Raw genomic sequence first — 9,265 nt, forward strand, 5'->3', positions numbered from 1 at the left:
GTTTCCCGGCGTGTCTCTTTTATGTCTCTGAGCTGCTGGACTTCTGTGACCTCCTGTTGATGTAATTCTAGGTTTGCTTCCTCTCCCGCCACTCCCTTCAGGAGCAAACACTTTCCTTTACACTTCCTCTTTTCACACGCAGTACCACAGACTAGTTTTGATTAATGATCAATTATTGTTTTGACAAAGAGATGGAAAAACAACAACTTTAAACTTTATTGAGTATAGTTGTTTGACTATTTTATAATTTAACCCCGTGGCTTTAATGCGTTCTTATCAGAGGGGGTCATTTCATTTTATATTTATCATTTTGGGCCTGCATCTTTCTTATACTATGCCTGATTTTATCCTGATTTTATGCAACAATGATATTACAGAAAAGCAATTCTTTGTTTGTTTTTTTATTAGTGCCGATCGAGCACAACAAACCAAACATGACAAAAACAATAAAAGATGTTACGGTATCCAGTAGGAACATGAGTGAGGGACACTGGAGCACGGAGAAGAGGCCTTAAGGGAATGCAGCTCAAACACAGACAGGATTGATTCTGCACAACAAAGCGTAGTTAAAAAAAAAAAAGATTGCAGTACATTCAAACATACTGTCATCAAATTTAAGATTAGGATGATTAAAGTTGAATTGCCTCTAAAGTAAGACCTGAGCACAAAACAACAGGTAGAAATGTCCTCCAGGGGACTACTGTGTTAAGTGAGTACATGTCAGAGCCCGTACTTCTTCACTTTTACTTCAGTGAAAAGCTCGAGTCAATTATTCTACATTTACCTTTTTTTTAAAACAAGTATCTTTACTTCATTGTAAGTGACTTACATGCTTACTTTTGCTACCGCTTGTCTTCAATAATCTTAAAACAGGTCTGAATCTAATCTTTTAAAGCTCATCAGCTTAGTCAGGAAACACCTTTCTGTCTTGATTTATTTCATGTATATTCTTATTTCAGAGCTTCCCTGTCTCTTTCCAGCAGCTCGTCTGTGTCACTTCCTAGAGAACAATGACTGCGTGTTACCCAGTACTTTGGTTATGTCCCTGCTTTTGTCCTTGTTTCGAGCTGTGAATGCTCGACAAACAAACCTCATTTGTCCCCTAAGGAAACCACGCGCACGTTCCTCCTCCACCCTCAAACTCCTGAGTGATGCTTTGGAGGTGCCCGCATACGCATATGCATGCAGATGTGATGATTGAAATTAGACCCCACCGCAGAGAGCAGGGCAGGTAACCCCACTCCCAGACTGCAACAGAAGGCTTTTGTGGCCACTTCCCCGCCCCTCCTCTTCAAACCCCCTTCAGTCCTGCTATCAAAGAGCGGTCACAGGCCGGTCTGCTGACAATCAGGCCGTTTCAATGCAGGGTTGCAGTTTCCAGGGGAGGGGGGCAGACAGGGTCAGAAACGGGGAGTTTGCTTTAGTGACTGCTCACGTTTCCGTTTTTTCTCTCTCCCTCTGCTGATCCTCGCTTTTCATGCAAATCAGACCGCTGGAGTCTTTGGGTGTGGTTATGGAGCCTGTGCAGATGTAGCATGATGTTACACAGCTCTCATTGTTAGTTTAACTAATTCCTTCTGTTTCTTCACACTTGTTGATTTGTTTAAAATCTCCCCTCTCCCTTGTCGACACTTTGGCAAACCACTCTTTTTCCATTCACACCCCGCTTTCTATGTGCATGTCAAAAGTTCAGAGTCGTAGTTATCATGACAAAAGCAGCTGCCCCGCTTCACACACACGGACTATAGAGCCCCTTTTCAAAACCTGTCGGGAGTCAGTGTTTGTTAGCTCTCTGCATTGTTCCCGGACTGTTCTGCCTCTGATGGTTACATGATAAGACACAAACAGAGGTCTCAGCAAAAATGAAGCCAAACACAACCGCGGGTCATAAAAACTCTGTGTCACTTCATTGCGTCAGAAAATTCACATTATTACTTCAGAAATCAAATGAACATTGAGTCACTGAACTCCAGCTGTGTCCTTTAGCACCACAGCGGTGCCTGAAGTTGCTGAACTTTCTTTCACCTCTGAAACTGTGCAAGATTGATGCTTTGCTCGTTATTATCTGGCTGAATTGTGCAGTATAGAATTAAACTTCACCGGGCGATGAAATGCGATAGAGATATGTCATTAAAGCGACAAATGACCCAGCTTCCCCCGCATGTCCGTCTGAAATTTGCCAGAAATCCCTCTGACCACCGAAGTCAAACAAACCGGTCGACCGCCCTCTTACGTGTTGTTTGATATTTCAGGTAATTGATACATGAGAGGCTGCATTGAGCGGATCTGCAGTCTGCATGGGCCCCAGCTGGAGTAAAGTAAGAGAGAGTGGGGGCCCTGTTCAGCCGGGGCTGCAGGAACCAGGCTTCCTCGGGAGCGGCGCAGCAAAGTGGTGTAGTTGTTGAGGAAACGATCCCCCCTCTAAAAGGACTTTCCCTGGGAATACTGGGTTACAGTGTGAGAAAGTTCCACAGTTGTTTTTGACAGCGAATCTCTGGGGCGTCTCCATGAGATCGCCTCACCTCTGTGGCACGTAGACCGCTGTCCTATACGACCTTGAGGACCACCGGAGACAGTCCACTACACTACTGTATCATCCCTTATGACAGGCACTTACAAGGCTGTTAAATCATACGGCCCTTTAATGCAACTGTACACCGAATCGCATCAATTTGAAGCAAGTTTCACATTTCAGCAGTTAACAATAGTCACACAAAGCGCAGCATTCATCTGAGCTTAGCATCCACACTACGGGGGGAAAAGAAGACGTTCTCTAATTGCCACTGCATGCTGCCCTGAAGGAAACTCTGTCACTCAATAACATAATAATACAGTGGGAACCTACGACTGCCAGTGCCAGCTTGTTATTTGGAAAAAAACAAACATTTCCTTCGTAAAATTGCAGAGTTGGCTTCGACACGGTGCGGTGCATGCAAACACGGGTCTGTGCATCTGTGCAGGGACAATGTGGGTGTAAGTGTTGTTGCTTGGTAAACACAGGAAACGTTCCAATTCGGGTCAGAAGGTAGTCAACCAGCAATCAGACGAAATCACTGCAGTGGTGCAGGTCAGCAGGCCAAGAACCCAAACTCATTTAAATACGGCGAGGAGTCCAGGCTTGATTTATGATTTGATTCTCCTCCTCTGTCTGGGAGCAATGTCAAATTTTCACATCATATGTTCATGTCTCATTAAAGGCTCAAACTGAGTCTGTATCTACAAGTCCTTATATGAGCAGATTATTGGCCCTCATCTACTGTTAACTTTTTCCTGGTAACACGCTCACAGGAAATTAAACTTTGAGCATATTTTACAACTTTTCAGAAGAAAATTCTGCTGATGTTTTTCTCTCTCTTTTTTTTTTTTTTACAACAGATAAGTCAAAAGAATAAGTTACTGTATATATCAAAAGCGAAATATAAACTAATCTCAAGTCTCGGTCTCACGTCGTGTTGCTCAGTGTTAACTTCTTCTGTGGAAGGAAGGTGTTTCCTCATTACTGCAATTCTAGTAAATAATGTTTTGACTTTGTAAAAAAAAATAGATCAGCTTTTCATCTGTTTCGGTTTTGAGTTGTGATTTTTCATTCCTTTGTAAATAAATTATTCACTTTTGCTAACACTGTGTTCCCTCCCTCTTTTCCCCTGGGCTGTTCTGTCATGGTTACCCCTCTCATCCTCCAAACAATTTGAAGGAAGGAAAAGTGGAGACATCTTTTTTATCAATCTATTAAAACATATAACTTTTTTTTTGTTTTGTTTTTAGCACCGCCTGCCCTGGAGGGAAACATCTGTCTCTTCAGAGATCAGACAACATGTCCCCAGTATAAGGTGACGGTCACTGTCTTTGAAAAGCCTCCTCTCTATCTCCTCAGTCTTCCAGCTGTCTTCCTCTGATCTCTAAAACAGGTACTCAAGTCGCAGTCAGCCATTCCCTGCATACTTCTCCTTAAAGCTTGATGTAAACAGTGGACACTTGTTCTTCTTTAGTATCTTCTGTGTATGCATGGATGTGTATCTGTGTTTTATAATACGAGCATGTTTTACTTGATGTCTCTTTCTGAAGCTTGATGACAGCAGGTCATTTTTCCTCAGCAGTGCCGGTCACTAATGAAGCTCATATGCTGCCCGCGTCTTTGATGTCATGTAACCATGGAGGCTTTACGCTCTGCTTCTTCAGTTCAAAGCTCCAGTCTTTTACGTCCCAGTTTAATACAGTTATTGGCTGCCTGCATGTTTATAGTGACAGGTGACACAACACAGACTGCAGTAAGCCTTGTTCCTCCTGAAGTCTGCCAATTACTTGATGGCGTCCAATTGAAGCAGCACTTAGGGAATAGTTCAAAAGCCAGAACCTGGCCCAAGAGTTCAAAAACATTGGAGCCCGATCTTGCTTGTTCGGTGGAAATTTTAAATTAGATCCAGGGATAAGTTGTAGTAGTTGTCATGTAATGTACAGATGTCATTAGGTTTATTCACTGTTCTCTAATGTCAGTCAGACCTGATAGAGTTCAGTTGTTATTAGAACACCAAGTACAGCTTGGAGAGTGTCAACTGTTCTTCCTGATATCTGCAAGGATGTTTGGTAGACTTATTATCTGCTCCAGTGTTGTAGACGTCACAGTTTAGTCTAGGTGGGTCAATGTGACCCTGATAATGATAAAGTCTTTTAGGATATATGCGATGCCTTTCGAGAAGTTCGGCAGATGTGCTTGAGCAAGACACGAGTACAGAAGTGTGACGTTGAATCATGTCTCCTCGACGAGTATTCATCTCATGTATAAACTTTCATCAACGTAAGCCGTCTGAGTCAACTGAGTCTTATTGTGTGGAGTCAAGTCTTAGTCATTTCTTCAACGGTCGGTAAAGTGAAGCAGAGGTAATTCTGAAAATACTTTGACGACATAGATTGTCATATCCCACGTTCAATAACAACACGGGAGCGGCATGTGGCTGTTCAACGTGAGTCCGGTTGTGTCGGAGGTTTCTGCCTGTCAAAGGAAGTTTTTCTCTTTGCCACCTTGACTTTGTTAAATGTTGCTGAGTGCTGTGCTCATGACGGATTAATGTTGAGCATTTTAAATAGTATCAGAAAGAGTATAGACCTTTTCTTTTTGTAGTGTCTTGACATGTTTGTAATGAATTGACGCTCTACAAATAAATATTGATTGATTGATGGTCTGACCTGAAAACACAGGTTCACAATATGAACATAAAGTGCATAAAGTACAATATTAGTCATTTTCCTTTCGATTTGATGTAGACAAAGAGGGCTTTTCAAACATTAGAGCTTTTAGATGTTAATCTAAATACCTACAGTCTTGAAATAAAGATAATGATGATCTTACAGATCACTGATTTTGGAGTGGGTAAAGTTGAATAACATAAACTTTAGATTTGAGAAAATAGTGAAAAAAGTAATGTCTCAGTTTCCCGGTATCCTAACTTTTGATTGCTTGTTGTCGCACATCTAAAGAAACAAAGTTCTTGTGACGTTATGTAGAAAAAATGCTGCAAACATTTGAGTCGAGCGCTAACTCTTTCAGGATTGAAACATCTCTAAGGAGGGCAGATGCTCCATGACTTTTGCATGATAATGATCCTCAATCAGTTGATTTACATTTGTTATTGTTCCCTTCTCATGAACTGTCAGGTGAAATATGCAAAATGTCTGATACTGCCATGACCAAATAAATGCAAAACACATCACTGCCATGAATCTGTTCTTCCCTTGGTAGCAGCGTGATGGCACAAAGAAACTCACAAGGCTTTTATCACTACTTTTCATAAATGTACAAGAACATTGTGTCTTCAGGAAACATTGACCAGCCCTATATCTTCAGTTTTGTGTATTCAGACACTATTTAAGGCTGTGAGAAATCTATCACACGGGAGCACAGAGAGCTACTTGTACTAAAACACAGGGTTATGGCTTTAGGGAGGTCAGTGTTTGATGAGACTCGTTTGCACCTGTGAACTCCTCGGTGTGTACGAGGACAGATCACCAAACGAAGAAAGTTTTGAAGAAAGAGGAGACTGAACCACCCGACCCTCATGTGCTCTCACACAACCTCAAAGTGCAGCTGTAGACTTCTCTCACATGGCTGTGATCTCCAGCATGTCCACAGGGTCTTTGTGTTTGTGTGTGTGTTTGTGTGTGTGTGTGTGTGTGTGTGTGTGTGTGTGTGTGTGTGTGTGTGTGTGTGTGTGTGTGTGTGTGTGTGTGTGTGTGTGTGTGTGTGTGTGTGTGTGTGTGTGTGTGTGTGTGTGTGTGTGTGTGTGTGAGTGGTTCATAAGGATGTGGGTGTAAACCATCACTCACCACCTTAACACACCACACAGAGCTCAAAGTAGCTTTAAATCTCTCTCTTTCCTCTTTGTTAAAATGTCTTCTAAAAAGCTCAGCCCCTCCCCCTCTGAGAGCAAAGTGCTTTTCTGGATTCTCTCTCCGTTCCTAGACTTATTAAAACAACATGACTCAATTATAATCCAGACTTAAGTAATCATGTTTTATGGCAGATCCACTATCATTATTTTTGTCTGGCTGCCTACCGGCTCTGTAAAGTGGTACGCTCCTGCAGGTTTCACTTAAGATGTGCATTGATTTGTGCTCCTGCGCACTCGAGTGTGCATACGTTACTGTCTTAAATGTCTGTAAACACAGCCGAGACTGAACCAAAAAGCAGCCAGGGCGTCCTTTGATCTCGGCTGCGATGGCAGAGCGCTGAAATAATGAAATTGTAATAACAGAGTACCAGGGCTGATGCCGGGGCATGTTCACTCAGGCTTAAAGATTCAAAAAAGAAAACTCCGACGTGGAGGAAGAAAAAAGATCTTAACAAGGAGGATTGATGAAAGAATTATATTTTGGTCGAAGAGAATACATTAATGTCAGCTTCCTTGGCTGAGCTTCACTTTTATGTTTTTAAGTCCAGCTTCTGATCCTTGAAGTTTTAGTTTTTTGGGGGGTAAAAACATTCTTTCAGAAAGCTAAAAGAAAGCTCCTCTAAAGCCTGAGCTGAGAGTGAGTGAGTTTTAGTATAAAGCAGCCAAAGTTTCAAAAATCTAACCACAATTATCTTTAAGTTCTAAGAAATTCTTTGTGTGTAAAAATGGCTTTCCTTTCTCTACTGCTGCTGCTCATAAAACAAGAGATGACGTTAAAAGGACGCAACGGTTACAGATCTACAAGACTGCAGGAGAACAGCATTCAACGCTACAATGACAGATTTTAACTGCAACAAAGTGACGGAAAACGTTTTCTCCATTGACAACCTTTTCAGAAAATATAAGACATTATTTTAAGTATTTCTCTTTACATTTTGTACCCAAACTATACGTTGCATCCATACATTTAATTTACTCAATTCTCCAGCGCTAACGAGCCATTTCGGTTGTTTTCCCAAGAGCTCCCCCCTTTTTTTTTTCTTATTGTCTCAAGATAAAAGTTTGTTTTCTCATGATAACCGGATAATTTGACAATCTAGTAACCAAAACACTATCCTGGTCACTGTGACATGCCAGGCTGCTTGTGCCCAAACTCATGAAGTTAGGCCTGTTCCTATGTTTGTTCGTTTGCAGCTGTACGTACTTGCCAGATATTTTGTCTGCGTTACTGATTGTAATCTAACTCAAGGCAGGACAGCACACATGCAGAATTCCTAAATTGTTGATCTAGCTCTTTGGATATGTAGGGCTGAGGCAACCAAATACATATGCCTTGATGAGAAATAGCATTTACGGCTAAATATACAAGAAATCAATCATAGCTGTTTGGCTTCTTTCTCTGCTGTCTAAATCCTGATATCCTTTCTGGAATACCATTTTGACAGGTTAGCGAACAAATGGCCTACACCTGACCCTCTAAGGAACCTCTGACCTCCACCATGTCAGGAAGCACTGACCCTTTCTGTTTCCTCCATGTTACGACTCAGATTTAAATTCCTCACCGGCCGCCCTAACCCTAACAAAGAGGAGAGACACATGTTAGACTTACACAAGTGAAGGTTTTATTGATGCAGATCTTTTACCGTACACGTCCAGGCCCATGTGCGGGAATCCAGCTGAGGTTTGGGGACCACTTGGGTCAAATTTATTCTTGGCATGGAGGTAAAGGGGGAAACCCTCTGGGGCCGTTTTAGTCACAATGTTTCCCAAAAGCCAAGATCTTATAGCAGGACCAGATGTTTCAGTTTGTACAGACTCAAACTTTAGATTCAGGATTGCGGTTCACTAAAATTATCATATTCAAAATATACACAGTGATCACTTCAAGGTCGTTGGCCCTTCAGAGAAACTTGAGACAACTTTAAAATTGCTCTGTGCACAGAAGAGAGAGAGAGAGAGATACATAGTGGTATGCTAATTGAAAATCAAGGGGCCTGAGAGCAGGAATTCACGTAATTATGGTACCTCGGTGAACTTTGCTTCTTGATAATCAGTCCAACCGGCAGACTAAACATTTGGAAGAAAGAGCCCTCACATTGTAAATGTGGTTCAGGTCTGTGGGTCGACTCCCATTGTCCACGCTCTGATAAAACAAACTGTGTGCCAATGTTTTTATCTGGAGGAAGTTTACTGTATCAAACAATGGGAGCATTTCTGCAAACATCCATGCAACGCACACAGCGCTAAAAATGTATTGTGTGTTTAGTACATGTGCGTAGTACCACACATGATTTATGTACCAGAAGTAGTCACAGATTGTCATCACAAAGCACCGTTTTTGTAGCCAAAGGAATCTGAAAAACAAGAAACGTTTTTTCATCATTGCTGATATCTCTGGTTCTCACATTTTCAAGGTTTCAGGCGCAGGTTTTGAGATTGTAACCTTTATTTAGTCTGACTGAGGACATTTTCACTCCCAGTGGTCGTTCCCTTTATTCATTTTAGCTACAAACTGTTTTCCATCCAACACTTCCATATAATGCGAAATAAATAATGAGAGAAATACAGAAATTATGAAATGAACAATAATAATACAATAACAACAGAGAAGCAATAAATAACATATAAAAGCTGTAAAACAAAGGCAGCTTGATCAGATTTGAGCCATTGTTTGAGTCCTCTGTTCAAAGTGTTGCTGGTGGTCTCTAGTTTTAAGGGGGTAGGTAGAGAGTTCCTAAGTTTTGACCCCGTCGCAGAGAAAGGAGACGGACCAAAAGAGGACTTTGAGAGCTCTGATGCCTAATGGTTCATTCAGAAAACAGTGGTTATTGGTTATTTACACATTTAAAAAACAGTTTCAGATTATTTAAATTCAAAGA

Source organism: Labrus mixtus, chromosome 6 (genome assembly GCF_963584025.1).
Source record: "Labrus mixtus chromosome 6, fLabMix1.1, whole genome shotgun sequence".
NCBI classification, from domain to species: Eukaryota; Metazoa; Chordata; class Actinopteri; order Labriformes; family Labridae; genus Labrus; species Labrus mixtus.